The 19,043-nt window shown below is 38.3% G+C and overlaps 2 long non-coding RNA genes across 2 annotated transcripts; one reads left to right on the top strand and one right to left on the bottom strand.

Moving 5' to 3' along the window:
- Positions 1–929: 929 nt before the first annotated feature.
- On the bottom strand, positions 930–14,087 carry LOC146438759 (uncharacterized). Its single transcript, XR_014851917.1, has 3 exons — positions 13,961–14,087; positions 5,613–5,714; positions 930–1,882 (listed from the first exon to the last, which is right to left on the bottom strand). It is a non-coding gene; the product is annotated as an uncharacterized LOC146438759 (long non-coding RNA).
- LOC146438760 (uncharacterized) lies at positions 6,519–9,996 on the top strand. The gene is made up of 3 exons (XR_014852120.1): positions 6,519–6,566; positions 8,235–8,399; positions 9,634–9,996. It is a non-coding gene; the product is annotated as an uncharacterized LOC146438760 (long non-coding RNA).
- Positions 14,088–19,043: the final 4,956 nt, after the last annotated feature.

The following is a 19,043-nucleotide window of genomic DNA, read 5'->3' on the forward strand; positions in this document are numbered from 1 at the left end:
CAAGTAATCCTGGGAAAAGAAAGTATTCTGAAGAGGAGGAGCCACAGCTAATGCCCTACTGTTTCTTTTCCCCTTCCCAGAACCATTTTCTCTCTATCACCAGGAGGTGCCCGTGGTAACTCTCCTCACAGTGTTTGCCTGTTCCCCATGGAGTTGTTGTCTCCACTTGCTCTGGGGAAGCTGTCCCAGGTTGCCTGTATCCTGTAGTGCTGCCACATTCCCTGGCACATGGAGCTCTGCTGGACTGCCTGCCAGGGCCCTTGGCTTCCTTGAGGTCTGTTCTTACTAGAAAAACACCCTGGATCTAGATGGTGATTGTTGGGCAGGCTGATCTTCCCCTTGGCCTGATCCTGGCACAAAGGCAGCTGGTATTCAGTGGATGACCACATCAGCTGATCATATCTACTCCAGCAGTCCATGTGGCAGGAACCAGAAGAGCTCTGGACCCCAGCTGGCTCCAGGAAAGTGTCTTTTGTTCTATTGCTACACCACTTAGACAAAGAGAATCCCCTCGAACAGCTCCTGGGATCAACTTCTCATCCTTCCCATAGGCGGAAATTTCTCAGCCAAACCTGCTCCCTCTTGACATGGGAAAAACTTCCTCAGAGGGCTTTGAAGCTTCATCTTTATCAGCTCCCCTGGGAAATGGAGTTCTTTTTCCTTGGTGAACGCAGAGGGGCAGTCCCTTGCCAGCAAGGAAGGAATGACCTGGTGTTCCCTCAGCACTAGGCTGACACAGTCAATGGGGGTTTGTTATCCTGAATTTTACTGCCCAGAATGTGTCTGCAAAGCTGTTTCTAATATAGATCATTTGAGAATTAGTAAATACTAAATACCTATCAATGTAGACAATAGAAGAGACTGGCTATGTCCTCAAAGATCTAAGTTTAGGAGAAATTATTATCTTTATGCCCTTCAGAAAAAGTGTGCTCTGGGCCACCAAAGATTCACATTGCAGCAGCTGCTGGAAAAACCTTCTTCCATCTGCAGATTTCTTGGAGTCCTTTTGGTCCCTCTAGCAGGGTGCAGACGTGAACACAGTAATTTATGTTTTTTTGATCTCAAGCTTGTCTATTGTAGCACAAACAAGATTTTTGGGAAAAGGACTGTTCGGACAGAGTAAGAAATTCCCATGTGAAGTTTTGCTAACTCAGAAGGATTCATGACTTCAAGACTCCCTCCAGACCAAAATATTGCCTCCATAGTAGTATGCACAGGCAGTGTGGGATATTTTCACTTATAGAAGAGTCTCTTTCTCTTCTGCTAAAGTAATGGAAGTCAATCAGCCTAGAAACCAAAAATACTTGTATATTCAGCCAAAAGTACTTTACAAGAGTCTCCTCAGAATTAAAAAAAAAAAACAAAAACCCTAGAATAAATATTCCTAAATAGGTGCTTTTGGAAAGAGAGAAAAAGAACGTGTAAGGTAAAATAAAGAAAGTGCCCTGTTCTGCCTTCACAGAAGTGCTCAGGTACCATCCAGCACCAAGCCCTGTGAGTGCTGGCTTTTTTTACTTCATATATTGTCTGTATCACCATGATGGCCATTGTGGAGTCACTGCACAATGACAGGTAACTGACATGTTGTACGTTTGGAATTAGTGACAATTGTAACTACCATGAGGATGCAGAACAGAACACCAGGGTCTCCACTTTGGGGTGGCTACCAATGGCCTCTGGCAGGGCTACTGCTGCCCCATCTGATCTGTGCAGAGTGGGAATCCTCAGACTTGCTTTATGCTTCTGCCCTGAAATTGCCAATCTTACCTGGGATTGCTAAATACTAATAATATGTGAAAACTTACAGTTGTGTAATAGAGTCCTGATTTCTTTAAGACATGGACATGGCTGCTTGCAAGCCCAGAAGATCTGGTGGAACCAGCTGTGGATATAAAAGCCCTTGGCTGGTAACTGATGCAAGAATAGGTCCTATGGCTCTTTCATTAGTTTCTCACTGACTCTAATAGTTCCAGTGACATTTATGTGTTGTATTTTTAAACTTTCACAGGGTTTCAACTTAAGGAAGCCCAGATTATTATTCTTGTGATAAATAAATGCTCATTCTCCCTGTAAACACAAGAGAAAACCGCACATGCCAGTATTTTACAAACATGCCATGAAAAGCTCTTTTGTAGCTTAGAGCAGAGAAGTTAAATTTCACAATATTCTGTTCCAATTGCAGAATAACAAAAGATGATAGTTGAACAAAAATGCTATTGTTTCACTGGGAAGCAATTAGGCTGGTGATGGCAGGTCTCAAGTGAGAATATAGCTCCTCAGTGAGCTATGAGTACCTGCTGTTTGCCAAATCTGCCATTATAATAAGAACACTGTCATGATGGAAAACCCTAATTACCTAGGATTTGGACGTTTGTGGAAACTGTTGTGCTTTTAAAGGGCTAACTACACTATTAATATAGGTTTTAAATTGGAACTAGGCTGAAACATCCCACAAGTTTTATATGATGTTGTACTACCATTGCTAAAAATGTGAAGTGCTGGGGTTTTTTTATCAAGTCTTGATTATAATGGAATAATTTTTCTGGCTGAATTGGAAGCACATTGCACTGTTTTCTTTCTCTTCTTTTTCTCTTCCAAGGGCCATATGCTTTCACACTGAGAACAAATTTCTCCCTTTACATGGGACTGATCATGAATAAAAATGAAGTGTTGGAGACAGAAAAAGAAATGTGGCTGTGATTATACCATGTTTATGTCCACAGTGGACAGATGAAAGCAATAACACAAAGCTGTTATTTTAGTAATTATAAAACCAGAATTTATAATGATTTAAAGGCTGACTTAATAAGAAATATAAGGGCAACGTGCTCTGGAGAAGTTTTCAATGAAAGGATTGAAAACTGAGATTGACATTCAGTTTCTTGGAATTTTTTTGCAAGAAGGCTTTTATTTTGTGATATTCAGGGACGTAAAACTGTGGTTAATATGAATGGTTGTCACACTCACAGCTCTGGTACTTGAATGCTCAGCTTGTGATCTGAATTCAACTCCTTATATAGCCTTGGGTGAAGGAAATAGTTGTGTTATTTACACACTCAGAGATGGAGGATGATTCATTGGATTCAAGGGTGCTAAATGGTCCTTAACATAAAATAAATAATGTGTCCATAAACTGTTACAGTGTAATGTTAACACAGGCAGTTAGGCAGGCACAATAAAAAAATAGGTCTGAAGAGGTGAATGGTATGTTTCAAAAAGCATCAAAAACTTTTAGCAGCTGTTTACCAGTTTTAGTACAAAGAAAAAGGTAATCTATGTAAGAGAAGAAACATCCTTCCTCTTCAGTGGCTTATGAAATATTTTTTTTCTTTATTTGGGAAGCTCTATAAGGTGTGAAAATGGGTTTTTGAAACAAGCTCCTTGTTTCTTAATTTACCAACCATGACAGAGTAAATTAGCACACAAATCCTTGTTGTGAGAGCTGTCCTTGGGATCTCTACAGGTTGCTTGAAATTTATTGGCAAGAGTGAGCAGAGAGGAGATATGGAAAGTGTAATGAGTGGGAAATGAGGGAAATGAGAGGAAAGTGTGCTACAGAAATGATGGCAATATTGTGGGTGGATTTGGGAAGGCTTATGTAGTGAGAAGGTGAGGAGAAGGAAGCTGACACCATTCGGAGGGAATTAGATTCTTCTCTCCTGTACTGGGGTCTCAATGGATTTTTACTCCCAGAATTCAAGTGGAAATGAAATTGTGCTTTTTGAAGGGGGGCTTTGAGAATCACTTTGATAATCACATTTTTTTCAGGCTCTAAGTGAAGTCCTCACTAACAGAGATTTCTAAACCAAAACAATGTCTTTTTTAAAATGATGCAAAAATTTGTTGAAGAGTTACTGGGTTCAGTGCATGGATCAGTAGATGGGATGTCACAGTTTGTGTAATGGAAAAGACTGGACTGAATTATCACAGACTTTCTTTCTGGCTTTATGTTTCCACTGCTGAATGTCAGAAAGCTTCCAGCTCCTGTGTCCGAAGTTCTGTATTTGTATATTCATTGAATGAACTAGTGAAAACAACTTGCAATAAATAAATAAATATATTTATTCAACTGAAGAGCTGAAAAAGTAAATCATGGAGAGTCAAAACGAAATTTTTCTAGGATTTTGACTTCTGTATCCCTTCAGAGTTGTACTGAGGGAATAATATAAGGGCTACTATATATCTTCTGATAAAATTAATTAGCAATCACTTCCACCACCAGACAGCACTCTAAAAACATACAACATTAGCTACCAGAAAGTACATAATCAAACATTAACTACAGGAAAGTATATAATCAGTTGTGTCCTGTGGATTTATAGCTGTGTAGATCTGAAAATTCAGTTTCATCCATAATCAGTTCTAAAACCATTGAACATTATATGTGGAAGATTAAAACTCTGCCTTAATAATTTGCACTAAACCACTTCCTGAGCTCATCAGCTTTACCTCCTAATTATAGTAATTAATTGTTCATTAATAACACATTATGATCATATTAACTTTTTATTATGTTGCTGAGTAGTCGAATAATTAAAAATTGATACCCTTATTCAAGATTTTATTTATTAAATTTTAATTATATATTTTTTAAAAATAATTTTTGAGTGCAGATAGGAATAATGTTCCTTTAGGCTGAAGGCTCTGAAGCAATTGACCTTCTTCCTGGGCTCCAGTAACCAAAAGAATCCACTTTTCTGCCAAAGAAAGAAATGTTTTTTCTCTATCGGGGGCACCTGGCACACCATAGGCATGTCTCCAAAGGGCATTTTCACATCTGGGACCGTTGGAATGGTTTGCAGTGATGAAAACCTGACTACCCAGGAATCACTGGCCATGATGTTGATCCAGCCCCCTTGGCTTCTGATGAGCTGGGCTGGGGAATTTTTTAGAAAGACATGTACTCTGAAATTGTAAGGAAGTCATGGAAGTGTCCATGATAGGAAAAAAGCTGTAATTTTAGACAACAGTGTTATTTCAATAAGGCCATGTATGTGCTCTTTTTTTTGGGTAATTTTACTTTTTTGTTAGCTAACAACTTCCATAAACCAAATACTGCCATAGAAATGATATTAAATGGAGTAATGAAGAAAAAGAATGAGGGATTTCCTGAACGAAGCAGAAACAGGCAAAAATAATGCCAAATGTGTTTTTTTAAGATTTTTTCACTGTGTTACACTGAGAACTGTCTACAAATAATGTCAAGTGAGCTATTTTCCTGGCAAGTAAAATGCTGGACTGGAACCATGGGTTTGATAATTGCTTGTACCTCTTGATGATGAAACATCTTGGCTTTCTTTGAAAAGAAATATGTCTTTCTGCTGTGTGGAGAGAAACAGAGGTTCCTGAACTTCAGTGTCTGGGCAGAAACCTTGGAATATTAGGAGCTTGTCTGAGAGCCTCAGTCAGTCAGTCCTGATTGTCTCCCACTTCTGCCTGGGGGAGAGCGGCAGCTGGGAGAGACCAGGGAACAAACTGCCAGAAAATATCTTACCAGTGCCAGTGATGTAGAAAAGCAAGATGGGGGAAATGACTGATCCCTGTAGTCAAAAGGAGCCAAGTAGAGTTCCTACAAGGGCGTGTAGCTGTGGCATTACACAACTGACACTTACTCTGGCAATCCCAGGAGGAGTGTATTCCTTCGGCTTGTGGTTGGCAGTTTGTTGTTGGGTGTGGAAAAGTCTTGGAAGGTTGTACTTGGGCAATACTAATCTCTGAAGAAAAAAAAGAAACAACAACAACAAACATCTTTAATAGCTTTAAAAAAGGAAGAGTAAATCCCATTGTCATTCATTTTAGAATAAAATGGTCGGAACTAGTCATATTTGACCAGCATGATAACAGTGCTAACAATGCTGGAAAAATTTTAGGAGAGTTAACCAGCCTTTAAGAGATCAGCAAAATTTTCAGAGTAAGTCTCTTTTCAAGGACTGTGTACATTACATGTGGCAACATAGTGAGAGTCTATTAACCAGGGCTTAACTAATGCTAAATAACAATGACATTCACAGGACTACATCATGAATTTATAATGATATGGGCTATTACAGAGAATACAAAATGAAACAGTAATGAAGGGACATATAACCCTTTATTCTGATTTTTTTACATGCACAAATATTTTTTCTGGAGATCAGCTTCTGCATGGCTGAACAATGTGTTGGCTGGCTGAATCTCTGTTAAAAGAACCCTTGAAAAACAGATGACAAGCAATTGTCCTCTGAGCAGTGAACACATTTAGGCTTGAGTTTCAGAAACAAGTTGGGGGATTTTCTTAGTTTCTGCTTATAAATGACAGATGCATGCAGTGCAACCCAGGCAGCATGAAGAGTTTATATAATATCCTGGGAAGGCAAGATCTCTGTGATTGCATCATACAGGGAATTTGGTGGTTTCCATTTCAAAAGCTAAAAAAACTCACACCGGCTTCATGTAAGGTGTGATCTGCATCTCACAAAAGTCATGTGTTCCCTTTCTAGCCCTACAAGGAGCTTCAGATTAGGCCATTTATACAGACGTGAAAAGCAAGATCCAAAGGGCCAGCTTTGGAATTTCAACACTTGGAGGTAGGTGTCCAGCTCTAGTAAGATTATTATGTGTAGGTTCCTCACAGAGCAGAACCTGGCCTGGGACTTCTCACAGGCTGGGCTGGCAGGGCAGGAGCTCAGCACAGGCAGAACAGGAGTGTTTTCTGTTGTGACTTCCCCTGGCATCACACAGGAGAGTAGCCGTGGGTGAGAAGGGGAAGAGAAGAAGCACCTAAACTAAATAATAGGAGAGTTCACAGCTTTGCTTCATTCAGAACCCAGTGATGTAGTAGTAAAACATTTATTTCACACTCCTTTGAAGTCCTCAGTTCCAGGTACTCTATTGCCATCTCCCCACTGAGGTGAGACTGGTCAGCTGCTCTTGGTGCAGAGACTACCAAGGGAAAGAGTTTAAAGACATTCAGCCTAGATGGGAATAGTGGTGTGGTCTGGGAATGGAAAATCATGGGACAGGATCTTGGGGCATCCCCTTGCCATGAGGGCTGTAGGCTGAATCATCACAGAGAATGAAAGAAATAGGGAGAAATTTCAGAATCCAGATGCACTGTGTTCCACTCTGTTCTGAGGGGATCCTGAGGTGATATGAGACTATCTGAAATTTGTTGTGTGTTCAATACTTTTCATTAAAGACAAAAACAGTCTCTAAGTATGTTCAACTTCTCAGATGCTTAAAAAAAGAAACAAAATACCAAACCAAAATCCAGACACTAGAGTCACAGTGAGTAGAGTGAACTGTCTTTTATTTCATTTGTCTTCTCAGCTAATCAAAAAGACAAAGGTAGCAGAAATAGATAAGCTTAAAGGCACAATGCTTTGCCCAAATTGCAACTGTATCACAACTGACAGAAAGAGGTGAAAGGCTGTAAGAATGGGAGGAAAAAAATCTTCGCCAGTATAGAGCAAATGGGAGATGAGAAAAGTATCAGTACAACCAAACTTTAGATCTGCTGAAGGTGATACTTGGAAAGACAAAGGAAATCATTAAAATAAGAAACATATTTGATAACTAAAGAACAGATGTGGTCATCATCTTCAAAGACCATAAAATTCTAGGAAAAAAAAGAAGAGGGAAGAATTTGAATTCAGAATTAATGTATAAAAGACGACAGGCATGTTATGTGGGATGGATGAAGGAAGGATGGCAACGAATGGAGAGATGGAAATAAAAACAATATGAATATCTATAAATATTTCTTTCCCAGTTCATCCATCACGGCTGTCAGTGATCACCCTGCCTTGACAGGCAACAGATTAGGCTCTGCTACAGGAAGAAGAGAGGAAAATACTTTACTTAAATGCTCTTGCCACTGCTATAGCTACAGCCCCATTTATTCTAACTCAGAAAATGTTATGTCTTCTAGACAAGAATGAAAATATACTCTTGTGATCTAATTACTAGGAACTTTCAGGTGAACATCCCCCTAAGAATATAAGCTGGAGCAGACTACAAAAATGTCAGGTGATCTTTGAATTTGGTACTATGAAAAAAATACTCAGCTGCTTATTTGCTCTTTGGTGTTTGCTCTCCCAGTACAGTCCTAGGAGGAAAACTCACTAAATGCAGACTTCAAGCAATAGGGACAGACAGTTGCCAAGCTATGTGTTCCATAGGCAAACACAACAGCTTCTTGTGTCCAAGTAGAAGGGAAGAAAGTACTCCTCAAACCCTTGTTCACTGGACACTAGGTGCTACTGCGTTTCTTACAAAAGCCTCACATTGGGTATGTGCACAACAATGGGAGAGGAACACTGCAATCAAGGATCAGATGCAGGTGCCTGGAGCTTTGCAGGTGCCCAGAACTGCTGAGTTAAACCTCTGGTAAAAGTCAGCCATTTACCTGACCAGCACAGGTAGAGAGTATCCATTCATATCCTACTTGGTGATGTGTGGATTGTTCTACTGAATAGTTCTGACTGGGTGGGAACACTGCATTAAGCTGTTTTTCAGCAACACACACAGCACAACCACAAAGCCTATTTTTTTGTTTTCTTGCATCCCCTTAGAACAAAAGCCTCAACATGAAATGGTGGCTGCTTAGGTGAATAATACCATGGCAGGAATGGAAGGCTTGCAAAGTGCTGTGACATTTCCTGACCGCTTTATTAATTCCAAGTTAAGCACACGCTTAAGTGCTTCACAGAAGTGGGGTCAATGGCACTGACAATTTGCAACACTGAACCTTGTGGCAGTGATGCAGAAAGGTTGAGGCACAAGAATTTTTTTCTCCCTTAAGCTGTGGAGAGCTGCATGCTAGCAATGCTTTCCTCATGGCAGTCTTTCCTCCCTCAGTGTTTCTGCTTAGTGGTAAGGATCAGTGCTCTGTAGGATGTGTTGTTTTTTGGATTACTTGCAAAACAGAGGTCATGACCATGTCTGATCATTAAGAATCCCCAGGCACTCTTTGCTAGCAGAGCGACAACTTTAGTATGCTGGCCGAAGCCCAAGAAAGGATATAAATTCTACCTAGTCTACCTTAAATCCCCTTAGTATTTCTGTTAGACACTCTACTCCTCGTTTCTCAGCTCAGAATGAGATTTAGAATTGCTGCTACAAAATGGCTACACCAGAAATGTCTCCTCTGTGGCTCCTGACTTTGCAGAGCCTTCTGGGTTAACTGAATTGTACAGCCAGCAGGCATTGCTGAATTAATTGATTATTTGGCTTATTACTGTATGTTCATATTCTTCACTCTTCACACTTTCTGGTGGATGTTGAGTAATTTCCCTTGCTTGTTTCCAAGGGTTTTATTAAAATGCACTCGAAAATATGCCACCAAGGAAAAAGGGAGGGAAGAGATCCTCCCCAGCTATAAGCTATTCTGACTGGTACCAATGTAGCATATAATTGAATGTTATTTCCATACAGTCCAGCCAAATGTAGCCATCTACAAGAAATAAGAGCATCTCTTAAGACTTTAGAATTTTTCTTGAATGTAAAAGAATTTATTTCTCATAGACAGTTTTCAAACTGGGAGCAATATTATTGCTAAATTATATTTTAATAGCTAGTTTGTTGTTTCTGTTTCTGAAGCCTTCATAAAGCATCCATAAAGTGGTATTTCTCTTGCATTTTACATGACTCCAGGGCTTGCTGTTCTCGCCTGTCAGATCTTTTCAAATCACTTAACGTTTACTGGAACAATTCTACACTGCAAGATTTGCTGCTCATCCAGCGTGGTGTTTGTATCACAGCTGCTACACCATTGCCATCTCAATAAAAGGAAGCATTTCTCACCACTTCACTAGTATATAGCAGCATGAAAGTAATAATTTCCTCTGAAAAAACATCCACAAACCTTTCATCTGGAAAAAATTAGGCAAGGAATAATCTTGGTTTTATTTAGAAATGTTAGTGGTTGTTAAGGTAAACTTACAACCCGTAGTTAATTTAATAAAAATGTGACATAATTGTCCTGGGCTCTGATACTGTTGTACCTTTTTTTTCCCTTCAAGAGCAGATTAGAATATTCAGACATACTGAATAATGAAAGAGTTGAGTATTAAGGACATATAATGGAAAAATTTGAGTGTCATGCCTGGCAGGGCATTATCCAACTCATTATAAATAGTGAACAAAATATTTATAGAGTGTTCTTTACTATCATTCAGTCATAAAAGTAACTCTGGCTTATTGACATCATTTTGTTTTACATAGTTCAATTGCAGACACCAGAATAAGCAGAAACAAGATGAAAGGACAATGTTTCACTTGTGTCTTACAAGAAAACAGTTTAAGGGCAGTCACATTTTCTGACTCTGTAGTTGAGGGTGGTATTTTATTCATTAGCTTCTTCATTGGAGGATAGTAGCTCTTACAAACCTCACAAGCTGACCATCTTTACAAACAGAGAGTAGCATTTCACTCAGAGACACACCTCTTAATTCAATGAAGCAAGTTAAGATTATTCTCTTCTTCACTTTGTACTGTTAATAAATATCATCCTTTACTATAACGAACTAGAGAGAAGATATAGTGGCTATAGCTTAAATGTTATGTCAATGAATTCTTCAAGTTGTATTTTACAGGATTTGCAGAATTCCCTTTACTTGCCTGAAGATCTACACAGGGAAGACATTGAAAACCATAATCCTGGTAGCACTTGAAAGCCATATTCCTCCCTGATACTTTTCACTGCAACTCCAGGATGTAACATAATAAGGAAGGTGTTCAGTAAAATATGTGTTAATGTCACAGCTCAGAAGACATAAAATGAATGTGGGCAAACCTTGCTCAAGTTTCCCTTCTCATTCCAGTTATATTCCCCTCACTGTATATTTAATTTGAAGTGCAGATCTAATTAAAAGTTAATGCATCATTAAAATGATTTGTAATAAGTATATTCAACTCTATGTGAGCATGATATGCTCATTATCGAGTCCAATCTATAACTGGGATCCTTCACAATGAAGAAAATCATTATTCATAACAAATATCTTTCTGGTGGCATTTTTTCCATACAGAAATGTGATCTAAATGTTTTATCTTTTAAATAAGTTTAACATGTATAAAGACCTGCTGCTGAATAATTTTTTTCTTGGATGGTATCTGTCGTTAAGAGGAGTATTCCTTTAAATAGGTTTGACTGTGTTTTTTCAAGAGAAGAAAATAAGCCTTCTACAGAATTAATGAAGCTGGCTTTTTAGCCTAGGGTAAAAAACTGGCTAATGAAGTAATTCATAGTGACAGCCCATGATCTGAATTATATGAATTATTGCTTATTAATGGGATTAATTGCTTCTCATGCTATAATACAAAATTTATGTACTTGTCCAAAATCTGGGTCTATAATCTGAAACAGAAAGAGGGAAGAAAGGCTGTATTAATTATATGTCATGTCCACATCTCTGAATGTCCATACTGCAACAGCGACTGAATGTAGGTAATTTTATAACGAAATGGCATGAAGTGAAACGTATAAAATAGTGATAAGAAAGATAATGGTATGTTCTGCTCAGTTGAGGCAGTATATCAGATTGCATTGCTTTGCTAAGGACTTCCATTATCTTTATGCTCTCTTTCAATACATAATAAAAGAAAATTTATCTCTTTACATATTGCATGATTCTATACTTATTATAGAAGTACCTGAGGGACAGAAAAAGAAAACTTTCAAGATCACAGAAAACCAAGCTCAAAGTAAAATCATATTCTACATAGGCAGGTTTTCTTTTTCTGTTTTAATATATCAGTAGAGATCTGAAAGAAGTTTCTTTCCATTTAAATTTTTGGAAATATAATTTAATGAGTAAGGAAACTATTTTTTGGTGTCGAAGTTATGGAAGAATTTTGATTTTATTTTCTGATGCATCCAAGTTCTATCTTTTCCTTCCTTTCTTATTCATAAAATACTTAGGCAAGTGAAAAAGTAACTAGAGCACAGAGCTATCATCTAATCCTTTACATATACATATAAAGTATTAGATGCATCTGCCCATTCTTTTACATATACGCTAGCTATATTACCTATCTACTAGAAATACAGATCTAATTTACATACATATAAAGTTTATAGATTTTCTGCTCAGGTTCTTGGGACCATTCCAAACATCTTTTGGCTCGTGTAGCTAGCTGACCAAGCCCATGAAAAGGCACTCTTTAACCCCTCGCTTGATTTCATCTGTCAGATACCTTTCTCAGCCCCTTCCTGCTGTTTCAGTTGCGTGTGGCACTGAGACACCACAGGCGCCACTGCACTTCCTCAGCAGCCAGAGGTTGGCAGCAGGAAGGGATTGCCCTGGTTGGGGTGCCTCAGCAAGGCACAGAGCTTGGCTCCAGAGCTCTGCAGCTTTGCTCTATAGCTTACAGGTGAATAAATATTTCTGGGAAGTATCTCGTGAGCTCAGTAAAGAAGTCAGAGAGTAGGGAGGGGTAAAAATGTGTCATAGTCGTTGATTGTAATTAATAATATAATTGACTCTGCACCAAAGACATTTAGTTCACATTTCACATTCTATTTTCAATTTTTACTTTTCCTGCTTCCTTTGTTGCCTAGTATTAGGTATTAGAAAAAAAATATGCTCTTGGGATTAGGTGTATTTTATATACCTACCTGCCTTTAAAAATCAATCCATTTAACATAATAAAAGGCTTCATACAGTTAATACGTACATTTCAAAATAGGAACACTTTTCAGTTTTATTAGTCAAAAAGAATTAGTTTCAAAGATTAGACCACTGTGAAAATCCTCTGTTGACTACACTGTTACTATTTCCATGAAATGGTTTTATTGCTAACACAGAGTTTTCGTTGTCTGGGCAGAGGTGGCTGTGTAAAACACTACTGTGACACAGCCCAGGGCTGTGGACAGTTTGGACAGGAATAAAGTAAATACAGGCAAGCAGCCTTCTTTCCACAAACTGGCTTAGATTCCCATCAAAACTGATTTTTAGGGACTAGAGCAATTTTGATCAACTTTTTTGGCCCTATAAACTGCACACCAAAAACCTTCATCTGGGAGTCAGCCAGGCAAATACAACATGAGTAAACTGCACTTGAGAGGAGCTGTTGGGAATGTCTCACTGGTGAGAGAAGATATGTTCTTTTCATTAATGGCCATTCTCCATTGGGAAGCAGAATTGAACTGGGCCTGAAGCTTCCAGGACAAACCACAGGTGTTGCCAACAGCCTCATGCATCCCTGCAGGAGGTCTTGTTTTACTCATCATCTCATGCCAAAGCAGCCCCACTTCCACAGGGAATAGCTGCCTTCATGCAGAATTTTCCAGCCACTTTGACATTGAATTTAGAAATGAAGGACATTTTCCTTGAAGAATAGTTGCAAAGAAAAAGAAATATTCACACACTCGCATCATTCTGGATTGGGTTCCCAAGAGACCTTTCAAAACAGTCTTGCAATTATCCTTCAATTAATGGGTCAAATATCTCAATCAGCAGTGAGAGAAACTCCCAGCATTACATATTATTGCTGTGCTCATTTTCACCAGCTGAAGACCCAAATACCTTCATGTGAGCATTAGGTAGGTGCCAGACACCCAGCTAGCATCTGATCCTTTTCCACATTCTAGGGGCTGTACTTGGAAAAGGTTCCAGTTTTTTGTGGAAAGTTTCCAGAGGGTTGTGCTGAAAACTTGATTCACTTTAAAGAGAAGCTAGAAAACAAAATTCCAACACAGCTTCCTTTAAGAAAAAAGACACCAGGCTGAGTTACTTAGCTTGGTAGAACAATCTGTAACAATGCCGTTATTAAAGTTTCATAAAAATGTGTTCCTTTAAACACAGGCTTATATCTGACTTCCACAGAGCAATTATAGTAACTATAATGTGACTCTTGTGGTAAAAAGTGACATGCACAATGCAGTGAGGCTTTTGAATTTTTAAATTAGTAAGAGCAGCCACTGAGAATATACTTCAAATTTCACCATCAAGGCAAAAAGAGGTTGCAAACAACTTACACTCTAGTTCATGTTTCACTTGGAGGTTTGAATTTTGCATTGGTTCCTAGGCCTCAGCCCACTGCTGCAAAGAAGCTGCCTCAGGCTTCAAATATGGCAATTGTTCCCAGGCTGTGTCATTTTCCTCTGCTTTCTTTAAGTCACTGTGGAAAAAGTTAGCCCTGGTAAAATTTAATCCTTCATTAAACAGTAATCTAATTTAAGCTGCTTTTTAAGAAGTTGGTTAAATAGAAAGAGGAAAAACCATTATGTGAATAAACTTCTAAATGAATTTACTTTGCCGCATACATTTTCTGTGTTTTGCTGAAATGAAAGCTAAACTCATATGACAATGAGACTAAAATTGTTAAAGAATGAAGATGGAAAACAGAAACAAATTTCTCTTCTGTGATATCATACAAAAAAACAAGTGAAAGTTTTGCTCAGTCTACCAGGAAACACAAAAAATTACTCTTGCCAATAATTCAACAACACAGATGAAATTTCAGGTATGAGGTAAATGAAAAATTGAAAAGAAAAACAGTGTGAACTAAGTCCCAGGACCAATGAGAAAAAAACTGCTACATGTTCAACAAAATTATCCAAACAGTAAAAGAAGCAATATTTGTCACATACTTTCATTAGTATAAATTGTTCACTCAGCAGTATTTTTTCTAAGAATTTTGAAAACAAATAGGGGAGCTTTGAAAAGGTATTTCCCTTGTTTGTAGACCAGTGGATAGCTTCATAACTTGGGTTTGGCAAGCATATTTATAATGGCCTCTACATGACTTGGTTAGTTACCCATTTCCCCCAAACCCCAGAAGTGTGTAGTCTGACTGGCTGGTCTCAAAGGTCACAGCAAATGGCAACACCTCCTTAACCCCAGGCCAATGCTTGAGAAACTCACTGACCAGCTAGTTCTGTAGCTCAGCCTCTCTGAGCTCACCCAGCAATCCAGGAAAACTATTTAGAGTTTTCAATACAATTTAGGGTAGGAAACTTCAAAATGAAAAGACTCTATTTCCAAGAAACTCTGCCCTCTAATCATCACTGAGCATAATGAGGCCTTTTAAAAGATCTCTGTTTCTTGTGGTGCAAAACAATTGAAGTTTCTTAGAAAAATCCCTCTTCCATAAATTAAATATTATAAATAATGGGCTTTTGAAATTTTATTCTTTTTTCTCTCTCATAATTCTATCCATAAGTATTGTACTTCCTTGCCTTTCTAGTGGGGCAAATTCTCTCTCTCTTTCATTCCTGAATGTGTTCAAAAAATTACTTAACTGACAGAGCTTTTGAGACAAAAACCAAAATGTTTTCTATGCCTCAACGGGAACTGTGCTTGCTCTAATTCTTTATTTTAAAATAGCTGAATTATTTCTGTCAAAATGATGCTTATCCAGCACCCTGAGGTAAAAAGATAAAAATTAGCAGGTCTGAGGAGCAATCTAGCAGGCTTTCAGCTTCCAGTGAACAGGTATCAGAACAACTTGTGCCTCGTGTTTTATCCATGCCTAAACACTTGTACAGAGAGTCCTTCTCTTCCAGATGACATGCAATCCTGTTGTAAAATAGAACTTCCTGCTTCAGACAACATTATGAAAATTTCTTTTTTTCCTAATGCTCACTCAGGAGTTATAGGTTATTGACAGCAATGTCAAAGTGGCCAAATTTCTTATCTACCATCTCCAGCATTTTATTCAATAGCATGATGAAATTTAACATTTCATGTGGAGGATTATACTTTGTAGGTCTGTGATTCAAGTGGTGTTTGTTTCTGTAGCTACAGTGCAGTTTTGTAGAGATATGCACAAAAGGGTTCAAATAACCACCTGAAGTCTCACAAATTTCCTTGGCAAAATTTCTAGCTCTGTTAAGGGACCTTCTTCTGAAGTATGCTAAGAATTGAGGACCATGGGTTGTTCCACTGAGACATACAGGAGACAGAGGAAAACAGTTTTGTGCTCAAAAGCAGATTTTTGCCAAAATCCTGTGAATATTTCCAGCATCCTTCCCAGTAAGCTGAGACACATATAAGTCATGTCACAATCTGCATGCACCTGGGAGGGACTGCAAGCCTTTCCATCACCATGCAACAGTAAAATCATATTTGACTGAGTAGGGAAGGAAAAATCACAGAAAGCATGATGTTAAGTTTACAAAACGATTGAAGGCACAAACCCAAACTTTCCCTCTGATCCTCACAATACCTGGTTAGGAGTTTGAGCACAGTCTGTTAATATCTGGAGTTTACAGTAGTAGTTCTCAAGTTCCCAAAGTGTTGTCTCTGGCAAAAGAAATACCAAAGAAATACCTAAGAAATATCATCCTTGCCCTGTCAGCATCTCAGAGAAAAGTACACAGGGATATCTGCTTGAGCTACAATACTGCTTTTTAAAGAACTTGATTTCAACTAATCTGGTTTCCAGGCCACCTGGCAGTATCAGCCTGGGCTCTTTCACTCCAACCCCACTAAGCCTTCCTTTCAGCAGTTGCCTTTTGAAACTGCAAATTGGCCTGAATTAATTTGAGCAGGAAGTTAATGCTGAGGGAAGAGCAACTCTTCTTTGAGTTCTTTAGAATAAGCTGTCTCTGACCCCTAATAAAGCAGAGCTCTTTAGAGCTGATAAAATGAACAATCACCACCAAAATGCCCTTCCTGTTCTTCCAGCCCCCAGCCAAGACAGGGAATCAATACAAATACAGTTCATGAGGTAACATTCTGTGTTTTTTCAAATAAACTCAATGTGTTTTAAAGCCCATGATCTTCCATGGAAATCTTTGTATTCATAACTTCCAAAAACTCAGGCCAATAGAAACACAATACTATTTGATCAGAGAACATATAATTGGTGTAAGTTATTCAATGTCATACTTGTGCTGGGTTGCTCTGTAGAGTGTACAAAGTGTAATACATTTTTTACTTCTAGGAAAATCCTGGTTTTTATCACTGCATAATGTGCTCAAGGAGTTTGATAGGTTTTTTTATCATAATCAGTGCTCTCTGCTGGTTTTGTACATAGCCTTTTTTGGATAGGTACTGTCCTTTCCACACTTAAATATTTATTCAACCCATATTCAAAATGTCATAAACACTTGGGCTGGCAAACTGACAATTATTTTTAAATCTGGAGGGAAAAGAGTCTATTTCTGTACAATATATGTGGAATATATGCCAAATAATTTTACTGAAGTACAATAATTTCCTGGGCTTTGTTTGTTTCTCTGACTTATTTCTGATTTTACCTGCCTCCTGCTCAAATAAATCATCTTTCAAAAAATCAGCAGGGCTGTGGATAAGGAAGAACCACAACCTATACTTCCCCTGTTGGGTAAATCTGTCCTGATATGTGAGTAAGAAGTGACCAGAATGATTTTTCTTGGGCATTGTTTAGACTCACATTCTTTCTCCAAACTCTTCATTCCCATGCAAACTGTGAACATGCTTCTGCTTACACTGAAGCCAGTGAAATAAGGGATAACATCATGATTTTCAAGATGGTCCAAAGCCTGTTTTGGCTTTCACTGGGGAGAAAAACCACAGCAGAAATACAAAATTTTAGAACAAATTTGTAAAGAACAGGACCTGGGGCACCAGAACAAACCTCACTCCAGAATGTCCTTCACCAGCAACTCACTTGTTCTTATTTATTTCCTGGTAACTCTGAAAAGCAAACCCAGTGGACTCCCTGGAGCTGTGAGCTGAAGATCAGCATTTCCTTCTTAAGCAACCAGTGTCCTGATACTTTTGGGCCTGATTTGCAGTTCTCTGCTTGGATTTAATGATTCTTTTTAATAATCAGAAGAGTTATGCTGTGGCATGCCTGGGACTCACAAGGTATATAAGCTTTTCTGAACAAGACATGCCTCTACTAAATTATTTTGAGTGTCTGTGCCAGAATATCATTCTGTAGTAGATGCACTGATGATGTGGCAAATTCACACTAGTTATTAAATATCAGACCATTAATACCGATTGCTTTGTTGAAGAAATAATTTTCCATTACTTATTTAGAAATGTGATTTTCAGATACAGAATTATTTAGTATTATTTTAGAATTATTTAGTATTTTAGGTTTATGATTTCTCTGAAGATGGCAGCTTAATTTCTGATTTCTGTTTTCTGAGCCCATTTTTGTTGGTGATCTCCTGTGTGATTCTTAATTTCTTCATCTGACTGTGTGAAGAGGCACTTCATTGATTTTGTGCTTTGAAAGCAATGCTACCCCAAGAGTCTTCCTGATATCATGGAAGCAGGAAAGGTTTGTAGAGTAGAATGGTGGGATACACATACTGGGATGCTCCAAAATGAACATCCTTTTCCTGCAGTAAGGGTCAACTCTAGACCTTGCTGCTGTTCTGCTGCTCTGACACTACACTCCAGAAGATGCATAGACCTTTTGGCTGTAATAACATCTAATGAGAACTATAGAAGGACAAAATATATTAACTCTGAACTTCTGGGCTCATTCACTGTGAGCAGGGAGTGAGGATCCCAGGGGGACTGAACCGTTCTGCTTCCTCCTGTTTTCATAGGAATTACATGTGTAAAGACCTAATCAGGGCAAAAACCTCAGACATGAAAGTTCTCTAGTATGCACACCTTTTGAGACACTAAAAATAACTCTTTCTAATTAAACACGTAGATAGCTTTCTGTCCCTTTGGTGTGTTTTTAATCAACACATGGATTTGGATGGGTTGTTCTCCTCTCAAATTTTCCAATTAATGTTGTCCCCAAACACTCAATTCTCACTCAGTCAACACTACCATTGACAGCAATGCCAGGTAGGGCTGCAGGGCAAGGACTGATAGCAAAGATCTTAGTACAAGACAAATTCATTAGACAAACTAAATAATTTAGGCACATTTGAAAAGCAAATGAATGTAGAGGTGTTCCCTTATGATTATGGCTCACATGGATTTTTTTAAGAGGAAAAACATAAATTAATAAAGGCCAGAATGTCTTTAATGACAATATTAGTGGCTGCCCTGTGGCTGTTAAGACATGCACTCATTGCAAACTATATTGATTTTTCCATCAGATAAAATTCTTTGGTTAAATTGTTATTTGCAGCTACAATCCAGACTGGCTGTATTGGT

This window comes from Lichenostomus cassidix, chromosome 4, assembly GCF_008360975.1.
Source record: "Lichenostomus cassidix isolate B80296 chromosome 4, HeHo_3.0, whole genome shotgun sequence".
Classification (NCBI taxonomy): Eukaryota; Metazoa; Chordata; class Aves; order Passeriformes; family Meliphagidae; genus Lichenostomus; species Lichenostomus cassidix.